Source organism: Opisthocomus hoazin, chromosome 7, assembly GCF_030867145.1.
Source record: "Opisthocomus hoazin isolate bOpiHoa1 chromosome 7, bOpiHoa1.hap1, whole genome shotgun sequence".
In the NCBI taxonomy this organism is placed as follows: Eukaryota; Metazoa; Chordata; class Aves; order Opisthocomiformes; family Opisthocomidae; genus Opisthocomus; species Opisthocomus hoazin.
This window is the reverse complement of record NC_134420.1, coordinates 23,647,143-23,670,737: the sequence shown is the minus strand read 5'-3', so window position 1 is coordinate 23,670,737 and position 23,595 is coordinate 23,647,143. Positions and strand designations below refer to the sequence as shown.

Here is a 23,595-nt window from a genome sequence, read left to right as displayed (position 1 = left end):
GCTGGCACAGTGCAGAACCCCCGGAGCCTGTGGCAGGCGGGTTGCCCGGTGTCCCGGGCCGTGGAGGCACCCTGGCTGGGGGGTCCTGCCTGGCGGGGCACCGCGGGTCTGCTCCCCGGGAAGCAGAGCGTGACAAAATTTGGGCTCCTTCTTCCTTCCTTTCCTTCCTCCCTCCTTCCCCCCCGCGAGGGGCTCCGGGCCGAGAGGAGCCCAGCACTCCCAGGTTTTGAAATAAAACCCAAGCGGTATCGCTCCTCCGGGGTAGAGGGAGGAGGACGATCGTCAGGCGGGGCGTTCAGTTCCCCCCCTTGCCCATCGCATCCCCCCGCGGACCGGCCGGTCCGGCCCTGCCCGGCCCCGCCGCGCTGCTCCCCCCCTCGGGTTTGGGGCTGGGGGGGGACGGCGCCCACCCCTCCGCGGGGCCGGGGTCGAGCGGTGCCGGCGGGAGCGGTGGCTCGGCCGCCCGGGGCCGGAGCCCGGGCCGAGCCGCGCTGGGGGAGCCGGTTTCTTTGTTGGCTGCCGGGTAACTGGTTCCCATTAATCTCCCGCACTGGCCGCGCCGTCTCCACTTCCTGCCGTCGCATACTTTCCCTCTCTCTCTCTCTCTCTCCCGATCGCGGTCCCTGCCCTCCCCCTCCCTCCCCCCTTCCTTTCTCTCCCGCTTCCCGGCTCCTCCGAGCAGGCTGCGGGCGGCCGGCGGAGGGAGCGCACCCCGCGCACCTCGGTAAGGGCCGGGGCTCTCCCCCCGGGCATCGGGCCGGGGAGCTGGGCTGGGGGCAGACGCCGCGCCCCGAGAGCCGCCCAGGAGCGGGGCGGGCCGGGGATGCGCGGCGGCGGGACCGGGGTGACGGGGAGCGGCCGGGGAGCCGCGGTGCTGCGGGCTGGGGGGCGGCGGGGACCCGAACCGCCTCTTCCCCGGCCAGCGGCCACCCCGCCGTCCGCCCGGCCGGCCGCGGGGCTTGCGTGAGCGCTGGGGCAGCGGAGCAGCCGCCGGGCCGCGGGGGGAGGCTGCGGGGTCCCGAGGCAGGCTCCGCTGCGGGGCGCAGGAGGCTGCTTCAGCCGCTTGCTCGGTGGGAAAATCAGATGGACTGCGCTTGGCTCGGGACCCAGCGTTTGGGTCACCACAAGCAAAGAGCAGCGGCCAGGTGTGAGAGAGCCTGCTTACGCTTGCTTCGGTTTTATCACTCAAATGTACTTCGAATTTTAGTAGTCAAGCTAAACGAAGCCGGATGCATAGCGTTATTGCATGGAGTACGTCACTAGTAGTGTTTTCTGCGCTGTTTTACGGTTGCGCTGACTTTGGGGAATAGGTTTTCCTTCATTTTTATTCTGAGTAGTCAGTCCTTAACTTCAGCCAGATACTGGATAATCCGGTAAAAACCACGTAGAGTGATCAAAACTTGTGCAAGATACAGGATGAAACTGTTAGTTGTAGTCTGATTTCTGGTGACACAGAGTAGGATGAATTGAAGCAAGGTTAATTTGCCTTTGAGATTTGATAATGTTTTGTTTATACATGATTAATGTACAGTCAGTAAATGAAAATACTCTATATAGCGGAAGAGTAAGTTAACAGAGCAAAGGTCTGTATTTATTACAGGTGTCTTGTGGTGTCTTGTATTTAAGGTGAGATATGACAAAGTCATACATGCTTTAGGAACATGAAAATTTTAACTTATGTTTTGATGAATGGGTTATGCAGGTGGCATAGTGGAAATCTGTTACTGGGTTGATGGGCGAGAGTAAAATTTATGGCTTTGACCACTCATTTCCCTCTTGCTTTAAGACTACTTATTTAAAGGACAAATGCAACACATGTAAACCATTATGATCACTTTATCAAGTTACCCAAGAATGTAGTCGAGCACCTTGTAAAGCTAGCTACAGTCTATACACTGTTACGAGCGACTAGACTGAGAGGGAACTGCCATCTTGCTTCTGGGGTGGAACCAGTTTCCTCCGAGAGTAGGAAGGAGTGAGGAGCAGGGCTTCTTGGGAAAGGGTGATAGGGTGGGTGGTGCTGGGTCTCATCAGGTCATGGAGACTGCCCTGCCTCTAGAAGTACGTAGCGTGCGTTCTCCTCTTGTATGCAGAAACAGGAGAGCCCTACCTGGCCTGACTCTCTTCTGCTCTCATCAGGGTGCCGAACTCCACTGGCCGGCTTGCTCGGTGTAGTCACTGCCCTTCTGGTGCTGAGGAGGAGAGGCACCTTCTGTCCTCTCCCACCCCCACAGCGCATTTGTGCTGTGGCTGCCAGGATTTGCTCCAAGGAGCTCAGGACCAAGCATTGCCGTTTTCCTTTAAGCAAGTGACTTTTAACATGTACTGTAGCTCTTTAAGGAGCGTGTGACCCCTTATTATTGGTGACCCCGTAAACCATTGTGTAATCTGTTGACTGTAACGTACCATGCCAATTTATTCTTGGTTGGGAAGGCTTGCCAAGGACTTGATGGAATAGCATGATTTTATCCACTTTATTGTTTTCATTGTGTTTCATAAACATCTAAGACCCTCTGGGAAGAATCACTGGGGCGGCTGGGCCTCCCTTTTTTAATTGCTGGTTAAATAAATGTTGCCAGTTTTTAAAAAAATAAAGTGGTATGCAGGATCTCAGAATGCCTGGAACTGCTATGCACTCATGTTTAGGAAGCAGGACTATTTTTAGTGTAGGAGCATTTAAAGAAATGATACTAGCCCCTTGTGAAGAGGTCACTGTGAAGTGCTCCGAAGAGCCTGCCTTTTAACTGGAGAGCAAAACCAAGTTTCCCACAGTTGAATAAAGCTAGAGAACCGGATTTGTACTTTTCCCACTTAACTGAAGAGGGAGAGGACAGACTTTTTGTTAGTTTACAGTAGTGGGAGTGAGGAGGCCCAAATTCTTATCATACAAAAAAAAAAAATCCTGGTCTTGGTGAGACGCTTGGCTTTCTGATTACCTCTGGTGAGTGTCTGCAGTGGAGATGTGGGACTGAATGGCATTTAACACTTTCTGAGGAGGGCTGGGAACTGGCAGCTGATAATATGGTGTATCACTTGGGATCTGTGTTTGTAGGAGGTTGCAGCTCTCTTGAATGGACCCCTGGCTGCCATCTTCACCTATAGCTAAAAGAACTGGGGTAAAACTTAAAAAAAAAAGCAGAGGTATTGAGAAATCTAGGTGATTTGGGATCCTAAATCAGTTCTGAATATGAGACTGAGGTTGCGAAACAAATTACTTTGAGTCCAGAGAAGACATTCCTTGACTCATCTGTCCAGATAATAGAAGTACTTGCTTTTGATGGCTTAAGAGAATGTGGTTTGGGTCAAAGTTACCACTGTGTGCTAGATGCATCATGTCATCTATGGGGTCTTGGGTAGTCTAGATATGGATAATATAACCCAGTCTCCTGCGGGGCAGAGGACCAACATCTAGACTGATCAGACTTTCAAAATGTACCAAATGATAGCTGCGTCGAGTTTCAGTCCAAACTTCATTGATGTCTTGTTTAATGTAAGTTCGGTTTAGATTACGAATTACTTTTTTATTTTTCTTTTTTTCTTTTCCCCCAGTGCTGAGTGCCATGTGTGTTAGTTTTGTCTCTGTTGTAAAGTGTGTGCAACTGTTGCTTTTCAGAATTTTTGGTCTGCAGTTGGGATTTAGTTGGCAGTGCAGATAGAGGCAAGTTTGGGGAACTGAATCCAAATATTTACTTTCTCAATTTGGCCTGGTCCTTGTGCTTGTAAACACTCATAGTCATACTGAACTTTGGTGAGGTTAGAAGTGGCGTTGCCAAGCCTTGGAGCGTCACACCCTACAAGACCTGAAATTCCCCCTTTTGGGAAGAGTTTTGGATATGTTTTTTGTGTGTATATATATCAGCTGCAAGTTAGTACTTGTCATTCTTACCCATAATTCCACTGCAAAATATTTTCCTACATCTTGCTTCTTTTTCATGTCGAAATGCCTTATGCTGGTGAGAAGTGTCAAGTTAAATGTCATGGAAGAAAGGTCCTGCCCGCCTGCGAGGTGCCGTGCAGACGCTGGAAACCCTGGTCTCCTGTGCGGCTCTAGAGCTCTGCCCTGGTAGAGGGGGGGTGTGGGGAAGATTCTTCTCCCTCTGTAGCTACTGTTTTCCTGGTCCTTGCTCTTCAGGTGTGCAGAAATAAAGTTTGAGGACTGATTCGAACAATGGGGCTGCTTGCTCATGCAGTTTCAGATTTAAGTTCTCTTTTCATTCACATAGGCTTTGAACAGCTGTCAGGTTTTGTTAGGAATGTTTTATTCACTAGGGACTGAGCTCGAGAGATTTATTCTGCGTTAGCAATTGAACTTTCTGAAGTCCACCTTACTACAAACTGTAGGGATAGGGATCAGCTAGTACATTAACACCTCAAGGCCAAACCACCCTCTTGTTTGGGTATGCCTTTTTATATGGGTCTGCTGCTGTTAAGCAGAGTTTGAAATTAGATACAATAGTTCAGTTGCAGAGAGCTGGAGACCATAGATAGAGGTGATTGAGTTGCAATGAGTTACAGTAAGAGTTCCCACTCATCCCTGGAGGTCTGTAACTTTGTATCCTTAGCCAATTTAATTTGGAAGAAGACTGCATTAGCTTAAACCACAGTTAAAAGTGTTCTGAGCAGCGTAACTTGTTCCCTATCTGGAGCGTATACCCAGATAGTTAGAACTGTTCAGGTAAATGAATGCTATAATTCATACAGCCGGTGCTTTTTATATGTCCTGCTGTAAGCTTCTGATCTTGGAGATGCGTTTGTTAGGTTAAGGAACACAGGAAAAGAGTAAGTGTTCATTTTTAATCCCACCTTTCACCGTGCTTTGATATGTTTGTTTGAGCTGTATCTGTATGATGAAAACTTGTCAGCTGCTGTATGTAGCTGAGACTTCAGTGAATTTGTGCAAATGGAGAAGTCCTTAAGGACACACTGAAAGCCCAGTGAGTTTGTCGGAAATGCACCCTGTATGTGTTCACACAGAGGAATGGATGTTATTTCAATTTAAGTATATGCGTCTCCTAATATCTCTTTGAAATGAAGATGTAAAAATGCTCGATGTATGAACATTTGGTGTTAGCTCTGATGCCAACACAGGAAACCAGGTCTTTGAGTTGAAACATTTAACGGTATTCCCGAACTCCCACATTATTAAAAACAGTCATCGTGTGAAGTTTTATTTAATTTCATCATTTTGATGGGGTCGTTGCACTGAATTACGGGCTTACATTTTTTCCCTTTAAGAAAAAGATTAATTGTTTTCGTGGGACATCCAGTCACCATCACAGGGGACAGATGCTAACTGGCTAGCACTGCGCAAAGCTCCCTGCTCAGCCTGCTATTCCAAGTACTAGGGCAGAGACCAAAGCAGTTTAGGAGAGCTGTCCCGGAAGATCTCGCAACCCTCCTTCAGCGAGGAGCAGATGTTCCAGACATGGACTCTGTTCATTGTTCTGAGAAGTCCTTCAAGTCAGGAGATGGATCTGTCTCTTGACATTTTTGCTTTCAACATTGTTACTTTTTTGAGGGAGTGCAAATAGTTTTTGCAAGACAGGGTGGAATGAATGAGGAGCTCTAATGGTTTTGATCCTTTGTCCTGGTGGAAACTTTTATCGCTCAAGGTCACCAGAAAGGGCCTGAAGTCATGTTTCTTTCTGCATGGGCACAGTGTGCTAAAGAAAAATGGGACGTATTGGCTCGCTGTGTGTGAAAGTGCTTCTCGTTTGTGCTACAAGAGTGCAATGATTGGAGTTTCCAGTTTGCCTTATCTCTTAATGCCAGCTGTAGGCTCACAAGATCCTGTTAGCCAGTGTTGTTCAAATGAGCTTTATTAACCGGCAATATTGTTTTGAAGATGTGGCGGATCAGCAAAGTGCAAAAGCTTGCCAGATCTCCTGTATGATGGCAGGCTCTGATTATTTCCACTGTCAAGTTGTAAACTGGGCAGCAGTTCGACACCACAGTTTGCATTTTACTGCCTGCTACATCCCTACTATACTGATAACGTCAGTCTTTGAGCAGAATATCCCCCATGCCACTCAAACCGTGTAAGAAATAGCTGACTTGAGAGGTGAGATCAGAGTAGAAAGGGTTCAGAAAGAAGAGGCCTAAAATCATCTGAACCTCCCTATAGGCCTTTTGTAAATATTACTTAAGAATCTCTAAAATTGGTAGAACAGTACTGGTCAAGACAATGCATGGACCTTTGGGTTTGTATGCATATTTCTCTGTTAGTGTTTTATGGATGTAAACATAACCATTTTTTCTTGTGGAAGTGAGTAAAGAGCCTTAATTATTTAATTGTAATGAAAGGAAAACCAAGGACAAGCAGTAGGAGCTCATGCTGTCTCCTTGTCTGAAAGCCATGTCACACTCGTGGGTACCCCTGAGTTTTAGTGGTATAACCTTGATTGTCTGTGGTATTTAGAGACCTCAGGATGTCTTCTGAGCCTCCCTCCTCACACTCACAGGTGGTGTGCTTCAGCGCCGCCCTCCCCAGTGCCAGGGATTGGTGCTGAGGGGTTTCCTGCTGATTGCCTCGGTGCTTTACTGCCCTTTGAACCAACACCTTGAGCAGGACCCTCTGAGGCTTTTACTGGCTCAATTGCAGAGCGGCCAGCAGAGGAACTGGTCTTTCTCTCCAGAGATGTCCTCAGGCCTGGGAAGCAAAGGGGGATATTGCCAGGTGGCAGAGCTACTTTGTCATGTGCTGCTGAGGTGAGCTGAGGATAATCTTCATTGGCCTGCCCTGTTTTTCTGTGGCTGCGTAACTTGCACAACACAGGGATCTCCCTAGAAAAAATAAATTTGAGAGAGGCAGGGGCACTTAGACTCCTGCCATTTTCTGTGTAAGTAAAGCTTCATCTAAACCCCTGTACTTTGGGGAAACTTGCCTGTTAGCTCCCAGGAAAACATTTGTCATTCTTTTCTCTTTGGCTTTCCTTACTGTGTTTTGTTTCTGCTTTCTCCTTTTAGCCCTTGAGCCTCCCTCTCAAAGCACCCCAAACCCAGCAGCTGGGTTTTAGTAACTCTGTGTCATACCCTCTAGTTGTGCTGCTGCTGCTGTGTCCAGGCTATATATGGATGTGAGATCTAGATTTTGTGGTACCACTTTAACTGTGGCTTGTGCTTCATTAGGCCCTACAAAAGGGAGAAAAGGTGACAGAGAGATTCTTCATTTACCTGTGAGCATCGGGGCTTCTTGTCTGTCATAGATGTTCCCTAATAGCAGCTATTTGAGCTCAGAGGAATCAGCTGGTGACATATTCCTCTGCTTGGCCATTTTTTATGATATTCAGATTTGTTTCTAGTGGAATACCAAGAGAGATTTCAGGTTGAGCTTTTCACCCTAAAACCACTGTCACATAAGATTTGATTGAGATTCAGCTTTAAATCTGGCTTGCTTTGTCATTAAGTTCTCTCCCTGGAAGACAATTATCTCTGAATTGGAGAAACTAGAAGTTGATGAATGTGCAGTTAAGATGATGTTTCCCAAAGGAAGCAATAGGAGAGCCATGAGGTTTTCAGTGGCAAGCATGTGCTTCAGAGAGAGAATAACAGTGGAGAGTAGAAAGTTATGAGAAAACTACAATGTTTGTTTACCTGTCCACCTCTGTGAGATTGCACCTGGTGGGGGGACATACTCCAGAATATATGGCTGAAGGGAAATGATTGTCTTACCTTTTCAGTAGTGAAAGGGTGTCTCACCTTTTCAGGGTGAATCATTGTATACTGTGGTATTTCTGGCAACAGAAAAACTGAAGAAGTTAATGCTAGCATAAAAGCACAGCCTATAGGAAAGATGAGAGAATATGCTTTCTGCCCTGGGTGAAATCAGCTGCTCTTTTGAAGATTATTGGTTCAGTCCATTATCATCACTTTCAGTGGAGAGCATAATTATGCATGGAGAGTACGAGATGAACCAGACAGTAGTTTTTGGTATACTAGAGTAGAACTACTGTGGATAGACTGGTGCAATAGAGGAAAGAATCTTGCCTATTCTTAAATTTGGACAGGTAGTAGAGCTTTTTGCCTTGTAGAAGTGCGTCTGAGCTACTGGGCTGGAGGTGTGCTCTGGAAGGAGAATAATTAAGTGGCATATTCATGTGAGAAATTAAAATATGTAATAAATTTTGAGGGACATACATATTCATGAGCCCGTGGATAATGGATAAAACAGCAGGAATCCAGCCCTGGATAGCTCAGTACTTTGTCTTGGACCAAAACTTCCTTTTCCCTTTTCCGTATGCTTTGCAGCAGAGCAGGTTGGCAACCATGTCTGCTTGTCCAGCCCAGACAAACATGTAGCCAGAAGGTTAGCTGGGGTGGAGACCACACAAAGCAGTGTGATTTGGATCAGGTGAATTATCCCAGCATATAGGCAGGGTCTGCTCAACTCTTCCTCCTCTGCCTTGCACTTTATTTCTGGCTGTGACATTTCAGATTGTTTCTGAATCCAGCTTTGGTTTGTGTTTTTTTTGTTTTAGGGTGGGTTTTTTTCTAGGTTTTTTCAGGTGTTTCTTTTTTCTTCTCTCTCTCCTAGTTAGGCAAAGAGTAAAAAGCAAGTACATGTCATCTGTTTTAAAAGAAAGTTTTTTGTGGAGGCTTAGCATGACCCTAAATGTTGGATAGTCAGTGCAAGGGTCATCCAAGGCTCACTGACATAAATTAGGTAGATATACATATTTTTTCAATACACAACAAAGGGACTTACCTCCATAACTTCTAAAAACTTGATGCAGGAATCCTATACCTGCAGCTAATGGAGATATCTTCTTTTCATCTCTAGGCTTTATCATGTGGATTTTAAAAATCTGAATAATGAGGGCTCCTGAAGCAAATTAGAATTAGGGGCTTCTGAAGCAGGGCAAATGACAATAAAAAACAGGAGCTGGATTCAGACAGTGGCAGAAAGATGATGAGATATTGCAGCAGTGTAGCATCTTTCATTTGTAAATCTAAAAGCACTTAATAATGTGAATGAATGAAAGACTGCATATAACTTTGGCAAAGGAGGGAAGCATTGGTACAGATGAGAAGGTTCAGGAATGTCATCCTGGGAACAGATAAAACCTTTTCTCTCTGTTTTCAGTGTAAGTCTTAGGAAAATTGGAAACCTATTGTGAGGCAACATATTTTCTTTCATCCTGAGCTGTAAATACCCAGAGAAGTGCTTTTGAGATGACAATACTGCTGCCCTTCAGTGCTTTGAAAGGCTTTATTGTCAACTAGAAGGTGATTACATGTGAAGTTACTTATTTTCAAAGTTTGTATGATTAGATGGTGAGACTAGCAGCGTAGTTTAGGCTTATAATATAATGTTTCTTAGCTACTTAATATCAAATATTTATTAATGGGCTAATGTGTATATAAAAAGATATGATGTTAATCCTTTTTTTCTTTAAAAGCATGGGTTTGTATCTGCTTATATTTGAGTTTTGGCACTTAGTCATAACCATTGTTTCTGGTTACAGGGTGACAGTTATTTTGCATCTACTATTTTTCCTCCCTCCCACCCAACCCTATCCCAAGAGGCAAAGATACACTCGCTTACATCAATGCGCAGCCCAGGTTTACATCTTGCGTAGAGTGTATTTGTCATAACTATTCAAAATACAGTAATTTGTCCATATCATTTCACAACTATTCCAAGCAGCATTTTCTGTATGCTAACTAAAATGGCTGTGAAACGCTTTTATTGATGTAAACAGAGGTTAGCTTTGATACACAAGTTAGCAGAGCAGATGTTTTTGTTATCCCTAAACTTCATTTCGACCAGGGAGTGGAGGAGACGAAGACCCTTCCTGCCTCCACAATTCCGTATCTTTATTTATGCGTTCTCAGCTCTCCACTGAGCCTTACCCAGGCTAGATTCAAATAAAAATGCTCTGGCTTTTTGTACAGCCCTGCTGAGATTTTCTAAGTCACTTAGATGCTCATTTTCCATTAAAGTCAGTATGAACCAGATACAAAATTCCTCGGTGTGGCTTTGGCCTAATTGTTTAACAATAAAACATCCACATATTCTTCTTAGACGGAACTCAGGATCTTCATATTAGGAGTCTGATCAAGTATTGTAAGCAAAAGTCAGCAACTTACTCTTTCAATGTTTTCCTTGTATTAAAGATACTTACACACGTCTGTGTATATCTCTACTGAAACAGAAAAGAATCTCTTTCTTAAAACAATTTTACCCAAAAACATCTTGCTTTCCTTTTGTTCTCATTCTCAGAAGAAAACAGCTTTGATTTGTAACATCAGTGTTTTTGTACTCTTATCCCTGTAATTTTTATCCACTCTGGGAATAATTGCCCATAAAAAAAAAGCGTGTTCATCTTTCTCCAAAAGAGAGAAGTTGTTTCTTCAGAAGCAACCACTATTAAGTACAATGTCTGTCAAAAGACATTGTAAACCCAGTAAAGAGATACAGGCTTGCAAATCTCTTGTCCCGTTCCCTGCTTTGTTGCTCACTCGCTTAGAGGTCCTCTAAGTCATTCCATGACCTGCAACCTCAGTTTCTCTGGGCATCTGTAAAGGGATAACTGATACCTCTCCATGTATTCCTGAGATTTGTACACTAAAGAAGCAAAAGTTACTAGATGTTTTTATTAAGCTGTTTATTATGACATGTGCCTTTGCAGTTTGTTGCACTTCTTTCCCAAACTGGAAATGAAGTGATGGGCTGAAATTGAACTCTGAGGCAGCTGGCAGTGATACCGTAAAGTTTCAGTGAGCAGAAGATTGAGCCTGGAAAGTTCATGTGACTCGGGGAGCTCTGAACTTAGGAAGGCAGTACCTCGTGTTTGTTCCACACTGACACCTCTAGCCAAGCAAAGAAAAGGTGTTGACATTGGAAGGAGCTGCAGCTATGCTCCTTTGCCAAAGATGAAGTGAAGCCCTGAAGGGAAGGAATAGCAGTGATGTATGACCCAGCAAAGAGTATTCAAGACTGCTCCCTTGAAGTAGCTGGATCCTCCAAGGTACCTGAAAATTCACCAGTGGCCAGCTGGGCACTCTTGTTAGAGGCTCAAAACATGTAGGTTTTATAGGCCTATTAAAGCGGGGCTGTGCAATGGTACTTATGTTATTGTTTGTGATTGATACAGCAGTAGTTCTGACTTTCCTTTTTCTCATTGCATTTCCCATTGTCCAGTAAGTGTAGCATCTATTAGGTTACACTTTCATTTAAACAAAATAGTACAAATATGTTTACAGTTAAACATGCTACATAAATACCCTATCTTACTGCTTTATTAAATGTGTAACAAATCTGTTTGGCAGCCACCTAATAGGAAATGGTGTGTAGATCACTCTAGCACATTTACTGGGCTCTAAAATTTTCAGGTTAATTTGGGTTTTAGATAAAACTTTCTCTAAGAAACCTTTCAAATAAGCTCATTTCTTTCTCAGTCCCTTGGATTCAGTAGGAGCTCTGTTAGTTTTTACATATGCTGCTTGCTTGAGTTACTAGAGTGACTTCAGTCCCCTGAAGCAAGCCTTGGTGCAACTTCTCAAAAATACATTTTTGTACAGTCTAAATGGATTGCCATTGGCTCATTTTTTTTTTTTAACTATGTCAGTAAAATATAGAAGAAGGAGAATAAGCAGGTAACAGGAGCCTTAGTTACATCCTCAACTGTGCTTTGGTTTCCACAGTGTCTTTTTACTCATGCGCGATACCACAGTTGTAAATTTTTCTTCTGTCTCCTCTATAGTGGAAGGGATGCAGTGAGCTGCTCTCTTTTCCTCCACCAGTAATTTTTCTAGTCCTTTTCTACATTCGTGTAGACCTTTCCACAGAGCTTGGATCACAAGCTGAGTTGGCTGATCTTTCATGACAGCAATTTATTGTATTTACCAAAAATTTCTTTCAGTACCATACTAGACTTGTTGCTACTCTGGAAACTCTCTCCTTTCCTTGTAGGCTCGTGGTAGGAGATGGTTTAAACAGGACGCCGGACTGGGTGGCACTTTGTCTCAGATGGGGGAAGAAGGAACATTAAAGGGACAGAAAGTAGTTTCAACTCCTGTATCAGGAGACTGAATGAAGGTGATTTTAGTATCCTTGCCGCTTGTTTTCCTCAGAGCTGTTCTCTGGCCTGAGGGAATCACTTCTGAAAAGTCTCCTAGGTTTAGACAATTTGTGACCTGCCCCCTGGCCCCACAGCTGCTCCATCCTCAGGCAGTTTGGGCATGCCATTATGCCGGGCCAAATGCCGGTTGCATATTTGGGACTGAAACCCCATCTGTCTCTTTTAGGCCAGAAGAAAAATCCTGGAAATGTGTCTGTCTCTTATATTTTGTAAAGGATGCTGTTCAAAATAGGAGAAGTAGAAGTTTAAACCTTAAACTGTATAAATACTTCCGTTATCTCAGCAAAATGCAAGTACATTAAAAGTGCATGCCAACAGCATGATAGTGTGTTTCTTAGAAGAGGACAGTGAAGTAATGGAAAAAACTCCCAACAAGGTGAAAATGAAGTTCTGTTTTCCCAGTGGTTTTTTTTCCCGTTTGGAGATCTGATCCATTGGTTGATTTCTGTACTATGCTTAGTGGTAACAGCAATTGAATTAAAAAGGAGGGACAAACAAACATACATTCTTCCATGGCTGATACTTGGCAAGATCAGTGTTATATATCCTTCTCTAACGCTGAATGATGCCCAGTTGTTGTCCACCTGGGATGGGAGCGCACTTGTAAGAAAACAAGTGCCTTTGATACATTGGTTTTCTTCTGCATTTGTCAAAAAAGGGATCACTGCACTCAGAGGAACGTGCTCCTGGTTGGAATTTGCGATGACTGCCTACATTGCTTTTCGTTAGTCAGGCTGAATCTCAGTCTTTTCTGCAATCATGCTTGAGAGACTGATTAAGAAAAGTAGGCTGCATCCCCCTCCCCTGCTTCTCAGTCTTTCTTACTCCGCTGAATGTAAAAGGGTGAAAATAAGCCCAGTATGATAGTGTTTTACCCTTGCTTAAAGAAGAATGCAAATTTTTCAGCAGGATTGGAAGCACTGTGGAATCTGCCTTTGAATGAGGACTAGTGTGTTTGGCAAAGCAAGGCGTGTGGTGCGAAACTAGTTTTTGCAAGGTCCTCTTAAGAGTTTCTGACTAAACAGTTTCTCATGAGCTAAACAGTACTGGGAAAGGCTTGCTATGTGGGTAGGAGACCTCCCAAGAGCATGTTTGGTTCTGTGATTCAGCATATGGCATCTGACCCCTGAACAGAACAGACACGTATCAGTGGTCCAGCAAGGAGCTGAGGGCACAATCCTGTTGGAAACCGTGATTTTCAAATGAGATGTGGATCAGGAGCTGGACTTGAAGTGACTTAACACTTGTGCCTGTCTGCCTGAGGAGTTATTACATCTCTTAGATTTGAACAATCATTCTAGACACTCTGACCTCACAAGAATGTAATAATGATTGCCCTGCAACATTAAAGTGTCATCTAAAGAGAACACAAGCTCAGCCCACCAACACTATTAAACAATCATAAACAGTACAGATGAAGTTAGCCAGTAAATCAAACCAGGAGAAAACCTCCCTTCTGCCCTTATCAACCGCTACAGAGACTTGTTGCTTTTGACTTCTCCTTGGAAGATTACCAAATTTGGAAATACGGGCTATTTCTGACCAATTTGGAATCAAGCGCAGGGTGCTATTTAAATTTTGGTTTGGTTAACTGCACTTTTGCCTCCACAAACTTCCCCTCTTGCTCTAAAAGGATACAATAATATTTTTTCCTTCATGCCCTCTATACTTCTGTGGCTTTGTACTGTTAAATGAGTATTATGCTTTGCTCCAGAGACAGCTGTATTTCAGCAGTAGATAAAGCAATTTGTGTGAGTGCCCACTTTTCACTATTTGGTTTTCAAAGTTGTTGAATGATTATTAATTGTTAAATGCTTTGAAATTCTTCCTTGAAGAATATTGTGTGACTTGGAGCAGTGTTTGAGTCAACAGAGGCAAAAAGATGTTTCTTGTGTGTGTTTTGAAGTCTTCAGGTAATATTTGTGCAAGTGATAATACCGATCTCCAGTACAGTGCTTTTCATTGCGGTTCTCCAAAGTGCTTTGCAAAGCTGATCAGAGCCATTACTACAGCTGATAGAAAGTTTTGGATTAAATGAAACATGATTAAAATGTGCAGTTTTGATGGTGCTGAACACTTTGAGGAATTAAGTTGATGCTGGGAGACCTTCCTAAGGAGCCAGAGTGGGCTAGAGGCCTAACTGAAGCAGAAACAAACCCAGCAACTGCTTTTTATGGGAAAACGGATGTGCCAGCAGAACTGCCTTATTGTGCAGCAAAAGGTTTTCTGGTTTCATTCAAACATTAAATAACAGCAAAGAATGAAACTATGAATATTGTAATGTCCTTGAATGACTTTAGCCAGTATCTCCATTTTGTAGATTAAGAAATCAAAGTGGAGGGAAATAAAATTAATTACATGATTGGAGTTGCCAAATACACCAAAGATGGAGCTGGGGTTTTGAGTCGTCTGGCCACAGAGCTATCTCTCTGATACTACAACGTAGTTCAACAAGGTACTTGCTTTACCACTTTTGCATGAGCGCTATTATTTTCTCCTAGAAATTAAACTTACAGTTCCAAGGAAAGCAAAGAGTCTAGATAAATAATAACAGTGAATTTCTCCTGTTCCAAGAAAAGGGAAGATAGGTCTTCCTTTAGCTTTAAATGCTTACACTTTAAATGAGAACAAAACATTAACTGTTTCACTGCTGATATATTGCAAAAGTTCTAACTTTCTTGGATTATGATAGGAGTTTGGGAGCGGAGGTGGAACTGAAATTAATTTCCTCAGATTATTAAGAAAAAAAATGATTCTTGACGTTTCTTGGGACCTCTAACAATCTACCTGTTATGACACTATGCAATAGATGGCAGGAAAATACTAAGATATGCCTGTGGCAAGATGGATTTCATGTTGAAGTTTTTGAAAGTAACTGATCCAGCCAAGTAATGCTGTACTGCCCCACTCTATCTTCTTTTAGTTCATTCTAAAAGACAGTGCTTACTCTGCATCACTTTACTGTTTATGAATTGAAAACAAGGTACTGCCTTCAAGTCAGAAAAGGCCTTCCTCTAACCATCGGCAGACGTTCAATGCCCCATTTATTGTCTTGACATTTTGTTTTAGTGTTCCAGTTTGCAGAGCAGTCTCTGGAGATTTCCGAAGTATGCATGAATAACAGAGAAATGCACTCCTATTTTCTTTTGGGAACATTGGGGATTTTAGGTTGGAGACAGGCCTGGCTATCTATCTAAACCCATCTCTCTCGTTCCTATTGGCATTGGCAAGAATCCAGGTGGCACAGCACCCTCCTACCTCATCTACATTTCCTTGCATTTTATCTCTACACCCATCTTCATCCTCTATGCCACGCTAACAAGTCCGTGGTCTCTTCGCGTGTCTTTTCCATTGGCTGACTTTTATTACCTTATTCATATTCCAGTGTTGTCTACAAGCACCAGTTAGTGATTGAAACCAGATTTCTTGGTCTTTCTACGTGCATAAACTGTGTGTGTGTAAGCAATAACAAAGGTCCCTTTTTGACTGGAAAAAGGCAGATATAAGAAGTGGACAGGAGGAGGAGAAATACATGTTAACCTTCATCCATTTATTGGTAGTATACTAAAAAGTGGTCATCAAAGATTGTGGGGTTACTGGGCTCTAAGAAGGTTTACGCAGCATTGGTTTTGAAAAATTGTGTATGGGAATCTTCACTGCATATGGGAAAGAAGTTATGTTTATATCCCAGAATATAAATGAGATGCTAACTTGAATAGCTTTGTAGCGTGGAATGTGTCTCTTTACTTCATAGCTTTACATAGTTCAGTGCTTCCCTTTCTTCACATCCTCATGCCTGAAGAATGCAGACGAACAGCTGAAAAAGGTTTGTCTCTAATGCTGTTGAGTCATTAAGGTTCTTGGCCAAAAAATATCCCTGACCTCCCTGGCCAGAGGAAGCCACATCAGCAGCAATAGTTTTAAGGAGATTCGAGCTAGTGTGGCTCAGCTGTTGTGTGTGAGGCCTAAGGGTGCCAAGGGGATAGGGCAAAACCTGCTGTAACTCATGTGCTTGTCCTTAAGCATGTGTTCAGTGAAAACATTTATGCTTCATTTCATGCAAGGAAAAAGCCTGCAGAAGATACAGAGAGGCATTTTTCCTGTGTCTGTGTGTTTGTAAAACTTCAGGACACTGCCCATCAAAATCCTGAGAACAGAGGGTCCAGCTGAAGAAATTCAGCTCTTTGAAGGAGCTGGGCATCAGGTATGAAAGCAATTGATGCTGAACTGATTGTACGACAAGTTTTTTGCCTTTCAAATTTCAGGGAAAACTACTTTCAAGAAATCCATGCATGTGGACATGAAGCATTCTCATTTTTCTATCAGGTAGCAATCAGCACCACTTTCTGTTATGCAGCTAACGCCTCCAGCAGATTTTCTCTGAACTGGAGCTGCCCTGTGGCCTTGCAGCACAAATGAACCTTTGACAGATATACTTTACTGTGTACACTTTAGCAAGAAAATATAAATTGTCCAGATTTACCAAGGAACAGTAAAACTCTCTGGTGTCTCATGAGACCGTTGTGTGTAGTGACATGTAGTACCTGAACACAGTGTTTGATGAAATAAGGGACTGTTACTCTAATGGTCTGAGTAAGTAGACTTTGGGTAAAGCTCCTAGGGAAACGGCAACATTACCTTAGACTTGGAGTATAGTTTGTTTTCTTTTCTTCGCTGGTCAGCCTCACCTCCGTCCTGGGAAAGGTGATGGAGCAGCTTATCCTGGAGGTCATCAACAAGCAAGTGGATGAAAAGAAGGTTATCAGGAGTAGTCAGCATGGATTCACCAAGGGGAAACCATGCCTGACCAATCTGATAGCTTTCTACGATGGCATGACTGGCTGGGTAGATGAGGGGAGAACCGTGGATGTTGTCTACCTAGACTTCAGCAAGGCTTTTGACACTGTCTCCCATAACATCCTCCTAGGGAAGCTCAGGAAGTGTGGGCTGGATGAGTGGTCAGTGAGGTGGACTGGGAACTGGCTGAAAGGCAGAACTCAGAGGGTTGTCATCAGCGGCTCTGAGTCTAGTTGGAGGCCGGTAACTATTGGTGTCCCCCAAGGGTCAGTACTGGGCCCAGTCTTTCACGTTTTCGTCAACGACCTGGATGAAGAGTTAGAATGTACCCTCAACAAGTTTGCTGATGACACCAAACTGGGAGGAGTGGTAGACACACCATCAGGCTGTGCTGCCATTCAGCATGACCTGGACAGGCTGGAAAGTTGGGCAGAGAGGAAATTGATGAGGTTCAACAAGGGCAAGTGCAGGGTCCTGCACATGGGGAGGAACAACCCCATGCAGCAGTACAGGCTTGGGGCGGACTTGCTGGAGAGCAGCTCTGCGGAGAGGGACCTGGGTGTCCTGGTGGACGACAGGTTGACCATGAGCCAGCAGTGTGCCCTGGCTGCCAAGAAGGCCAATGGGATCCTGGGGTGCATTAGGAGGAGTGTGGCCAGCAGGTCGAGGGAGGTTCTCCTTCCCCTCTACACTGCCCTAGTGAGGCCCCATCTGGAGTACTGTGTCCAGTTCTGGGCTCCCCACTTCAAGAAAGATGAGGAGCTACTGGAGAGAGTCCAGAGGAGGGCTACAAGGATGGTGAGGGGACTGGAGCATCTCTCCTATGAGGAGAGGCTGAGGGAGCTGGGCTTGTTCAGCCTGAAGAAGAGAAGGCTGCGAGGGGACCTAATAAATGCTTCTAAATATCTGCAGGGTGGGTGTCAGGAGGATGGGGCCAGACTCTTTTCAGTGGTGCCCAGCGACAGGACAAGGGGCAATGGGCACAAACTGAAGCATAGGAAGTTCCCCCTGAACATGAGGAAGAACATCTTCCCTCTGAGGGTGACAGAGCCCTGGAACAGGCTGCCCAGGGAGGTTGTGGAGTCTCCTTCTCTGGAGATATTCAAGACCCGCCTGGACAAGGTCCTGTGCAGCCTGCTGTAAGTGACCCTGTTTCAGCAGGGGGGTTGGACTAGATGACCCACAGAGGTGCCTTCCAACCCCTACTGTTCTGTGATTCTTTTAATGGACAAGGCTTTCTCCATGGCTTTTCTTTTTGAAAAGCAGTGTTTTCTGTGCCAGATATGAATCACTGCAGACGGACTGGTTCATTGATTTTAAAGGTGTTGCTTCTGTAGTTGACTAAGCAAGTAAAACTTTGCTGCTGGCCAGGTGGTGGCTGCGATTGTTACAGGCCTAACATATTTAAAAGTGTAACATTATTTATTTTTTTTTTTAGCACAGGGATATTGTGATTAAAAGGTGAAGTTTGGACTACTGCCAAAGACAGGAAAATTAGTGAGATTAGCACTTGTGTACTTTGCTAAGAGACATGGACTTCACTGACTTCTGGGGATATCCCTATCTGAATTGGAAAAGAGGAAGGAAGATGCGCTTTGGGATAACTTTCTGAAATGAAATCTCAATACACTTCATTTTAGAAAATGCTGCAGAAAAACCTGTCCTTAGTTATTTATAGGCAAAATTTTTCAGTGTGGATTTCATACCCCCTAATCTTACTTTTTGATGAACAGAACATTTAAAGCAATTCAATTTGCTTGAATATTCTTGTCCATCTTAACAGTTATGGAAACATCCAGATAATTTATTCCCAGTCTCCTCTAGATCCTTGTGGCATAGTGATTTTTAAGGTAATTTCTGCTTTCAGAAAATTGAAACAAACGATGCAGGTAGGTTATCTAGAAAGTAGAAAGCTGTATGCAAAATGCTACCTCTCCCAAAACAAAATGAACTATATCCAGAAACAGTATCTTGGTTTTCTGGTGGCATATAGCATAGGAAGCCACTATGAAGGTGCCTATACAGTTTATACCATTTTGAAAAAAAACAGATTGGAAACTCACAAATGTGATTTCTCTGTTGACCCTATACCCTGTTTCTGTCTTGTATTCGTTTTGCACATCATTCTGCCACCCTGCAGAACCTGCAATAACTTCTGAAAGTTTATACAGTGCCCCTGATTGTTGGTGTCTTTCTGTAGCAGAAATCAGCTCTCTGAATTTCTTTGCCTTTACCTATGAACAGAAAAGAAAGTATTTTGTTCCTCTGTTTGAAAGGATGGTGTGTAAGGAGGAGTGAATATGCAAACCACATATAAAACAGCTCCAAAACCGGACTCCAGTTTTCTGCCTCCAGCCTGTGCTCCCAAGAGGCAGAGCAACACGAGGCCAGAGTGCTCATGAGGATTGCTGCATATCCTGAGGAAGGCTTTCTGTTGTAGTTCTTGTTTTGCTGTGGGGCTGCTAAGAAGCTCCCTGTCACACTGCATTTCGTGAAAATGGCCCAAGTGCTTGGTAATTTGTTTCCCCAGGGTTAGCAAATTTAAAATTAAGTTTTTGGTTTTTACCCTCAGGTTAGCTAGAAAAATCTGCATAGCTGAGAATCTTGCTAAGTGTGAATAATTGAATTTACCCATCAGCCCTTTCTGTGAGCAGGAAACTGTATGTTTCTGTGGTGCAGTATTTCTGTTCAAAGGAAAGATGCTACCTTTCAAAAGTGCCTTTCCTGCTCACTACATCTGATTGTGTAAGCAGGGATGTTTTGAACTCTGCCTGAACCAGATCACTATCTTACCCTGGAATTAATCACCAGGAAAACCAGTGATCCAGTTCCCCAAAGCTACTCCGATACTAGCATAGCTGCTGCTGCTTAAGCTCCTCCATGGGCCAAAAGCAAGGTGCTGAGCGCCTCTTGAAAAGGTGTTGTGATGCTTCTCCTTCTTCCCAAATTCACCTTTAATGCCAGCTCCCCTGGCTATCCTGTGATGCTTGTCCTAATCATGATTCAGGGTCCATCAAACCAGGGAGGATGACCAGCAAATGGAAACAGAGCATGGTGCGTACAGCACTGTCTGGGAGTAGAAAGCAAGGGCTGTCCCATGAGGGAGGATGAGGCAGGAGCCAAGAGTGACCACAGCACAGACAGGACCACGGCGCAGTCCCACAGCACCTGAGTGGGACCAGCTTGGTGACAGTGACAGGCTTCACTCGCAGCCCAGTGATTGCTGGGCAAATGCAAAGGGGAGTATCTGGGTCCAAGTTCAATCAACACAGCAAGCTGGGCCCAGCAAGGACAGGGCTGGGGGAGAGTGAACCTGCAGCATGGCTCAGCCTGAGCTGAACCTGGGCTTCTGGGCCCATGGGCAGCAGCTGAGTGGGTGCAGGTCCCAGGCCAGGCTGGTCAGGGCACTTAAGGGCTGTTGGTGCACTCGGGGCCCCAACAGCTGCTCTGATGTGGGCCAGACATGGACGTCTTGATGGCACATGTTATTTACTACATAAGAAGTCCTTCTGGGCTCTGTGAGACAGCTTGGTGAATAAAGCGCTACTGAGTGCAAGTAGGGAGTAGCAGGTCTTCCTTTATGGAGGCCAAATTGTGAGTTATGAGTGTACCCCAAGCCAAAGCAAGAGACAGTCCAACATTTCCCTTGCTGAGGGGCAGACTGAGATATGGGTTATGAGCCTTGGTGGCCTGGAGTTGCTGTCTGCTGTGTGTTGGTGTCCCCTGCAGTCCCACGACAAAGCTCTCTGTGGCTGGGGTGGGTGATCCCCTCCTTCCTCCCTCACGCGGCTGTCTGGGACTGCCAGCGCTCCCCACTGTCTCTGCCCATCTGAGTGGGAAAGGATACGCTGAGTTAGCAGATGTCAGCATCTCATCTGTGCTTCTGGTAAAGGTGCAAGGCGGGCAGGGAAGGGAATTGCACGTCTTCATCCGAGCAGCTGTTCCTTGTAATAACTCTTCACATGTGCCTAAGGTTAAACTGTGAACTCCTCTGCTGGCATATGGTTGCCTGCTGACTAATGGGGACCACTGCTCTCCGGAGATTCTTGTGAATGCATGAAAAGCCATATTCTGCCCTGCAGCACCTTTCGTTTAAAGCCTTCCAGGCATTGCTTCTGTTTGGCAAGATAAAATAAAGCTTTCTGTTAAGGCAGCCTCCCTCTGTCCAGCCTTCTGTCCCACACTGTTTTGGGGTATGCATGGGATGATTCCCAAAGGACACGCAAGACTGTCCTTGGGCAATGGAAATGGTGAACTTTATTTGTTGAACCGTTGAACCAAATATAACAAAGTGAAAAGCACAGCGCTGTATTTGCATTTTCATGGTATCCTGCTCTCTTACCCTTTGTGCGCTAATTACATTTATGCATGCCAAAGAGAGGGACGCTTCTGTGTTAATGGAGAGTTTGGGTGAATCTAAGTTTTGGAAAATGGAGGAAAAAGTGTTTTCCCTGAATCTGTTTCTTTAGGACTAGTTGACATTCTGCCTACATGCTAAAGGAGCATAAAAAGAAATCTGGTTGACTATATGGTTTTGTTTTTGAGTATTAAATAGAGCTGCTGAAAAGCCGAGGCACAAAATCCATGTGGATGAGAAAGCTGGGGAGAGAGAAGTGTAATCTTCTGACCCAAACACCACCTCTTAGGTGGCCTATCTACTCTGATACCAGCTCCAATACTGGCTTCGTTGGCATGTGGCAAATTCCCAGCGACTGGTATTTCCAAGCAACACCAGCTTAGGAAACAGTGTCTCTCTCTTCCAGTTTTCTCTTGTTGGGTGTTGGATGCGCAGTGCTCATGAGCTGTCCTGGCAGGAAGGGCCCAAGATGTGGTGAAATCGGGCTCCCACTGTGCCCCCACCTGCATGCCCTGTAGCGGGTTACCTGCCTGCCCTGCAACAGTGCAGTGGTGCCTCAGGTGTCAAATGCCATAGAAGGGTCCTCTTGGGCAGCCAGAGCTGATGCATTGCTGTTGGGAGGCGGACATATCCCTTTTAAATGGTGCAGCGGGTACCATTTAGACCCTGTAGTTCTGCTTGTTGGAAAGCTGTTCCAGTACTTCGCTGGTCCAGGGGTTAGAAATGTTTTTCTGATTTCCAGCCTAGGATTATTCATGGCCAGTTTCTGCCTAATTTGTTCTCAAATCAATGAGGGGAAAAAATGAACACTGAGTGCAGTGAATGAGGTCTGCCTTGAGAGCTTATGGAAAAAGCTTGCTGAGTAGGTGACTCTGCTTGTCTTGTACCATTAGCCTGGTGACTCTACCCTTGCCTGAAAATATTCAGTGCAGTTCTGATGTGCTTTAAAATGAAGGAACATGGGTCTGGTCCCAAGCTTGGAGAAGCCCGTGGAAAGGCACATGTTGACATCAATGGTCTTGAGAATTAAGCCTTAGAAGGTTTGCATGGAGCTGGCACCAGATGTGTCTCCCACCCACAGCTCAGACATGAACATGTGCGCCCAAGGCCAGTGCAATTACACGGGAGGGAGTTCAAAGGGAGCTATACAACCAAAGAGAAATATTCGTAGGCTGGTCTGTGCCTCAACAGTATACTTTCACACAGCTCCTATCCGTAGTGTGGGGCCTTTCCAGAGCAGGGAACATCAGATGTGCCCTGGACCCCCAGCATTATGAGCTGTACACACATGTTCCCTGGGGACTGCGATGAAGCTGCACCGTGTGGAGTTCCTGTGTGTGCATTTTGTGAACGTCCTGATCAGGTTGTTTAGGTCAGGAGCATGGAGCAGCTTGCTTGCTTGCAGTTTGATCTGGAAGAAATGTTGTTGGTAGCATGTGTTTTTGCAGTGAACATGGATAGTTTTTGGGAGTGAAGCTGAAGTGTAGGCAGCACGTAATGATTCATGTGGAAACAGTAATTGCAGGAATAGCTTCAGAGAGGGTTACAAGTACAGCCTGTGAATGGGAAGAAGATGTTCTCAAACACCAAAGCCTGTTGAGAAAAGCCTGATGTGCAGATAAATATGGTGATATTTGCTCCAATAAGATACTGGAAAGTTTTGATGGGGTGAAACCTCGTGCCCTGGGTTGGTGGATCCCTTGTAAGTCATTCTTGTTTTTTGTCTCCAAAAGTACCATTTTTGGGGTCTGAATTCCTCTGATTTCTCATCCACGCAGGTGTGGGGCGGGGAAGAGTTGACCTTCAGTAGACAGACGTGGTGTCAGAACATGGGGTTTGCATCCCGAATCACTGTCTCCACAGGGAGACCACAGCTGTGTCACACCTCCAACACAGCGGCAGCATCTTGCACGAAGGAGTTGTCAGCTTTCACACAGGGAGACAGAGCTGTCAGGTGGTCATCAAATGTCTCTCACTTGTGTCGTTAGATGTAGCATGGCAGACATTTGGGTCAGAGTGCGCTGGTCTGGACTTCCAGTATTCAAATTCCAGTCTGGTTGATTTCTCTTCACTCTTACTCATCTTTATGCATTCTGTAAGGGCTTCCATGTTTTGTTCTGCTTGCCGCTGTGTTTTGCTGGCAAATGAAGCGGTTCATGTTTGATCTGTGTACCGTTACAGTGGTGAAGGACACTTAAAGTTAGGGCTAGAAGTGTTTTGTCAGTGTGCTCTTATACAGTGTGATTGTGTGGGTGATAAATGCAAAAGAAAAAACAACTTTCTTACTCGTCAACTCTACCAATTTTAATGAGAAGGTTTTTTCAAATTAGTTTGGGTTTTTTTTCTTCCTTCTTTTAA

The 23,595-nt window shown here is 44.7% G+C and overlaps 1 protein-coding gene across 2 annotated transcripts in view; it reads left to right on the top strand.

Moving 5' to 3' along the window:
• Positions 1 to 23,595, top strand: part of DENND2B (DENN domain containing 2B) — a 182,251-nt gene that overhangs the window by 2,077 nt on the left and 156,579 nt on the right. Inside the window, exon 1 of one of the 2 annotated variants that reach the window (XM_075427408.1) lies at positions 667 to 724. The exons of the other annotated variant lie outside the window; for it this stretch is intronic. The gene's annotated coding sequence lies outside the window, so the exon portion shown is untranslated. Of the gene's footprint in view, positions 1 to 666; positions 725 to 23,595 lie in introns of those variants that run through there. 2 annotated transcript variants of the gene reach the window in all.